Consider the following 6000-nt stretch of genomic DNA (forward strand, 5'->3'; position numbering starts at 1 on the left):
AACTTCAAACTGTCATCTTTGAAGTCCTCCATGTGGAGTCCGTTTTTCTCACTTCAAGGATGTAAGTCCTGTTGCTGGAACAGTTGTTCTTACAAATGTGAACATTTGGTCAGTAAAGGGATTGGGCGAGAGGGTAGATGTTTAGTAACATCATCTTCACATATGAAAGACAGCAAATGATATTTTAAACTTTATTGTCACTCCTTATTCTGAATGAACCAACTACCTATTCAAACTAGTCTTTGAGTTCTCTGAGAATGCAAACCTCATTCATTCCCCTGTCAGAGGACTAGGAGGAATCCGCAAAGAATCTCAGCAAAGTAAATAATAACAGCTTGTTTTCATATAGTACTTTAAGGTTAGAAAGACATATCATATGTTATCGCATTTGATCACAGGAATAACCCTGGGAGGAAAGTACTATTATTATCATTCTCATTTTAAAGGGGAAGAAACTGAGTCTGAAAAGGATCATACAACACATTTGTGAGAAGATTCAATCACTAACTAGGTCAATGGCTGTCTGTTGCTTTCCTTAGTACTACTATGTATACATACTACATATGTAGTACTAAGTATAAAACCTCTATAACCTACTTAAGTAAAAATTTTATGAAAGTTTTTTTTAAACTAACAAAAACACCCCTTTCTTCTATTAAACTCTACCCTGTCTTAGCTTAAACCTATTTTTAAAAAAAATTTCCTCAGAGAAAACTGATCCAACAAACATTAAGTGCTTACTAACTAGGTGCAAAACATATGTGCTAGATACTGGAAACACAAAGGCAACAAGAAAACAGTCCCTGCCTTCAGAAAGCTTATAATATACTCGGGATAAAAATTTTACAAAGAAGTGGGGAGAGCACTAGCACCTGGGGAAATCAGAAAAGGCTTGATGGAGGTGGCATCTGAACTAAGCCTTAAAGTCTCTTTTGATTTCTTGTTTTTGATATCCTTTGCTCAAGGTGCCAGCTATACATCTGGGGGATGGAGGACTCAGTAAAAGTGAAGCGAATTAGAAATGCCTGAATATGCTAATAAAAATAGAAAAATGCATGTTGTTTGCTAATAATACCTTCCAAACAAAAATAGAATGGTTTCTAAATGAATGGAAAGACACCTAATTTACTTGATACCACACCCAAACTTCAACCAAATAATTATTTAAAATGGACCTCAAGAATGTTTCCCTTCAGTTACATCCTATTTACATAGTGATGAGTTTTTTTTTGTTTTTTTTTTTTTTTTTGGTGCTGTTACTACAGCAGCCAGATATTACTATCAGCCTGATATCTGTGGGGAAGGTTAAAATTTTATTTTTAAGTAGCAGACATCTACACAGCACTACACGATAGTCACTACATGGGGTGCATAGAAAATCAAGAGGAAAAACACATTTGAAACCCAGTCATTGCTAATCAGCTCATCATTAAGGAAGTAAAACGTTGTTTCTATTGACCAATTACTTTAAACTTTGTGTTTAGCTTAATTCAAACCCACCAACTTAATGCACCAATCCACTAATCCAGTCATGGTCACTCCCCTGTATGACCATGGGGAAATTACTTTTGTGATCCTCAATTTCCTGACTTGTAAAATGAGGGGGTTGACTAGGTGGCTTCTATATTTTCTTCTAGTTCAAAAATCTTTCCCTCTCTTCCACTCTGCTCTCAAGCGAAGCCATGAAAAACAGTTTTATATACAAATATATAAAGCCCCACAACAATAGAACTTTCTAAGTGCAGTGTACAATTGTTCAAAAAATTGGCCTAATTATTTACACAATAAAAACCAAGTGGATGATAAGTGTCTAATGTTAGACTATGATACTGTGCTAGATAGACAACCCAAAAAGCTGATCTAAATATAGACCACATTTATAAAGTTTCTGAAATATAAATTAAATTTTGTTTGATGGAGAAGTTCCAAAGAAACATCCTGAAATTACAGTCCTGAGTACATAAGATTACAGATACAGACCTGGAAGGGGCTTCAGGAATCATCTAGTACAATCCCTTTATTTTGCAGATGAAGAGACTAAGGATCAAGAAATTGAAGTATTTTCCAAAGTTGTGCAGGTAGAAAATTTTGAAGGTGGGAAGATACAAAACCAGGCCCTCTGACGCATAACTAATGCCCCTTCTACTACCCTATGAGAGTTATGGATTATCTAATCTAGAAAAAGAGAAGAAGAAAAGGCCAGTGGATGCATACCATTCACATGATAGTACAGCATAAATACCAATGTATTTGTAGGCAGAAGACCAGGACTTAGATATTGGCATTTTTCTAGTAGTAACTAGTGGTGGTAGTTGTAAAAATAACTAATATTTATATAGCACCTACTATGCACTAAGTATTTTAAAAATGTCTCATTTGATATAACAACTCTGTCAAGTTGATGCTGTTATCATCCCAATTTATAGTTAAGGAAATTGAGGCAGACTTGACATTAAATTACTTGTCCAGAATCACACACCTAATTGTCTGAGACTGCATTGGAATTCATCTTTTTTCACGTTAGGCTGAGTGCTCTATCCAGTTTGACATACAACCTTGTGATTGGTGAAGTCATTTATCAGATCTGTTTGTTTCTCTACCTAGCAAATGAGTCAAACCTTAGATATGATTTGGCTTCTGACAGCTTGGAGATGACCCACAAGGTCATTCAAAATTACTAGCTTGGGACTTGCTAAATTCCATCTCTAAAATTCCAAGTGAAGGATTAATTAGGAAAGGTGTTTACCAGCTCTTCTGTCTCAGTAGAGGGTATAACTTGGAAGAAATATCCCCAAATTATTAAAAGGAATATTTAACTTAGTTATCAGGAAAAACTTTCTAATGAGATAGAGGAGGGAACCATGAAATAAAATTCTGTGGGAAAATACGGAGATCTTTAATAATAAGACAGTTTGGATGCGAGGTCAGCATGGGGTAACGGGAAGAACAAAAAAGACAAAAAAGAATCAGCTGATTAAGAATCCAATCCTGATTTTACCACTTATCATTTGAATGCTTTTTTTGGTAAATCAGTGGACATCAGTTTCCTTTTCTATAAGAAGAGATGAACTCAATGACATCCTAAGTCAATCCAACAAACAGTTATTAAATACCCTCTCTGTGTAAGGATTCTATGTCAGGCACCGAAGCCATAAAGACAACACTAAAAAGTTGTCTTAAAAACCCTAGATTCTACTGAGGAGTTGGTACAGGGTAGGAGCTGGAGGAAAGTGTTCACATAATAGCATGTAAAGCCAGGGGTCCTCAAACTTTTTAAATAGGGGGCCAGTTCACTGTCCCTCAGACTGTTGGAGGGCCGGACTAGAGTAAAAACAAAAATTTTGTTTTGTGGGCCTTTAAATAAAGAAACTTCATAGCCCTGGGTGAGGGGGATAAACGTCTTCAGCTGCTGCATCAGGCCCAGAGCCATAGTTTGAGGACCCCTGAAATTTGTAAACGCATGTATATACATGGTGGTTTGAGAAAGTGGACTAAAAGCTAGAGGGAGTCAGAAAAGATTTCCTTATTGTATTAGATGGCACCACAGATTAAGTCCTGAGAGAAAATGAGGGATTTTTAAGAGGCTGAAGGGAGGATGAAATACATTCCAAGCACAGTATACAACCTATCAAAAATGGAAGAGAAAATAAGCCAGTTTAGTAGGAGGTAGTGAAATAGAAATGAAAAGTAGCCTAAAAATGGATTATGAAGAGCTTTTAAATGGTGTAAGATTTGTATTTTATCCTAAAGGCAAGTGGGCAACAGGGAACCACGGAATATGCTTGAGCTGGGGGATGGCCTGGTCAGTCATTCCTTAGAAAAGTTATTTTCATAATTTCAGGAATGGATTGGAAAGGCGAGGGACTAGAGGTCAGAAATCTAATTATGGGGTCATGACCTTCCAGATGGAGAGAACAGAAAAGAAGAACAAAGAAAATAAAAGCATCGTGGTCTAGAGTTGAGCGTGTGTAGTCCAACCCTTTCAATTTACAGACGAGGAGACTGAGGAACTGCTTATTTAATGACTTAATTTAGCCAAGGCCTCAGAGTTCAGTTGAGATATGAGATTCAGTGCGTTTTCTCTCTAATGGTAAAGACTTGGCAACTGATTGGATGAGGTGAGTAATGAAGCAGACGGGATTTCCACCAAGGGTTCTTCGCCCTTCTTGTGTCACAGATCTATATGACTATCTATAGAGGTCTATGGACGATACTTTCAAGACTTAAAATAAAACATACAGAATTATGAAAGAAATCAAAGTTCATTCAAAATAAAGTATCCTGGAAATTGCTCCTGCAAGTGAGAAAGGAAAAATCCCGCCACTAACATCCTAATCCCACAATCAGCAAAACATTAGAGAGAAGGCATTTATGGCCGCTTAGACCATGGGACCTCCCCGTTTGACTTGCGCCTGGTGAGCAGGACTGCTTCATTTGTATCTCCAGTGATTGACATGTGCTGTATACAGTAAGAGTTTAATAAATGCTTTATTCATTCATCAGCGGGATTTTTTTCCTATCCAGGTTCAGAACCCTCTAGACTCTATCGGACCCCGGGTTAGGAGCTCCCCCTGTAGGCGGGAGGGTTCCCAGGGGTTGGGGAGGATGATCGCGCCTTCAATAGAAACAGGGAGATTTTAGGAGGGGGCGGGGTCAGGGAGGAAACGTGCCTATTTCTTTACAGGACAAATAGAACTTGAGCTGCCTGACTAGCTGGAGGAAGTGCGCGGGGAGTTCTAGAGAGGTGGGGGCGGGAGAGAAGACGGGAGGGAAAATGTAACACAATAGCAAAGGAAGAGGGATTTCTGGTAGCCTCTGGCGGGGGGGGAGGGGAGAGGGTGCAATTCTTTTTCATTAAACTGAAGCCCAGGAAGATGGAGCGAAGGCTCAGAGGTCGCATAAAGGGAGAGAGTTCAAACCCGGCTCCGCCAACGCCGACGCCAGGCCTTTTCCTATTAGAGCCCCGCGCAGTCTGCGGGAGAACAGGCCCCACGGAAGGTCAGGCGGAACAGGAAGCGTCCCTGGGACGCGAGCCCCGCCATTGCCCGGCCCTCTTCCTGTCCCGAGACGCCCCAGCCCGCGGCTGCGCAGACCCGCCTCACCTGCAGCCCCCGCCGCCGCCGCCGCCGCCGCCCGCTGCCTCGGCCGCAGAAAAGAGAAGCACGTTACGTTCGGCCGCCGAGGGGAGGGGGCACGCAGCGGGCACTGACGTCACGCCCCGCCCGGGGCAGGGACTAGGCGCCGGGAAGTCCTGGCGGGAGGGACCCTCACCTGGGCAAGGGCGAGTGCGCGTGCGTCCAAGAACGTGTTCCCCGCGCCCCGGGCGCCCGGCTCCTGAGGTTCCGCGGCGGAAACGTCCCCGATGCTGGGACCGGGCCTCTTATTTGTCATTAAGGGGAAACTGAGACTCCGAGTAGGGGAGGAAGAGCTGAAGTCCACACTCGGGATGGGAGATTTAGAGCGGGAGGGGCTCTACCCATTGTGCAGAATTGCACGGCGTGCTCAGGAGGATTGGTTGTTGCTGCCCTCCACCTTTGGTACCCCCCTGGCCCCAGCGCTCCCCTGTGGCTCCAAGAAGGGAGCATGCGCAGCCGGACGCGCTGGCCATTGGCCAGACATGACATCATCCTGGTCCCCTCAAGCAGGAAGAACAAACTACGGCCGCCCATTTTACAGGTGGGGAAACTAAGACACCCGGAGGGTCGGTGATACACCCGAAGTCGTACAAGCCCCAGGTGATAGAGCTGGGATTTGGACTCGGGTCTCTGACTCCGCTCTGACTGCCTAAACTTCCAGTGAAACCCATGCCCTCCCCCTCTGTCTCAGAAACTACCAGGAGATGGATGTATACACGGAGGGGTGGGCGGAGAGTTAGATAGAGGAGATAGATGAATGGACGGAAAGATGGATAGAAGAAGAGATAAGTAAATGAGTGTATGAAGGATTGATGGAGAGAAAGAAAGAAAAATAGGATAGATGGATAGAAGAATGAATGGATGT

General features: G+C 42.5%; 1 protein-coding gene across 1 annotated transcript in view; it reads right to left on the minus strand.

The window, feature by feature from the left end:
* The window catches only part of ACSF3 (acyl-CoA synthetase family member 3), a 226399-nt gene extending 220822 nt beyond the window's left edge, over positions 1–5577 (minus strand). Inside the window, exon 1 of the mRNA XM_012540377.3 lies at positions 5272–5577. The gene's annotated coding sequence lies outside the window, so the exon portion shown is untranslated. The remainder of the gene's footprint in view (positions 1–5271) is intronic.
* Positions 5578–6000: the final 423 nt, after the last annotated feature.

The sequence above is a fragment of the Sarcophilus harrisii genome, chromosome 2 (assembly GCF_902635505.1).
Source record: "Sarcophilus harrisii chromosome 2, mSarHar1.11, whole genome shotgun sequence".
In the NCBI taxonomy this organism is placed as follows: Eukaryota; Metazoa; Chordata; class Mammalia; order Dasyuromorphia; family Dasyuridae; genus Sarcophilus; species Sarcophilus harrisii.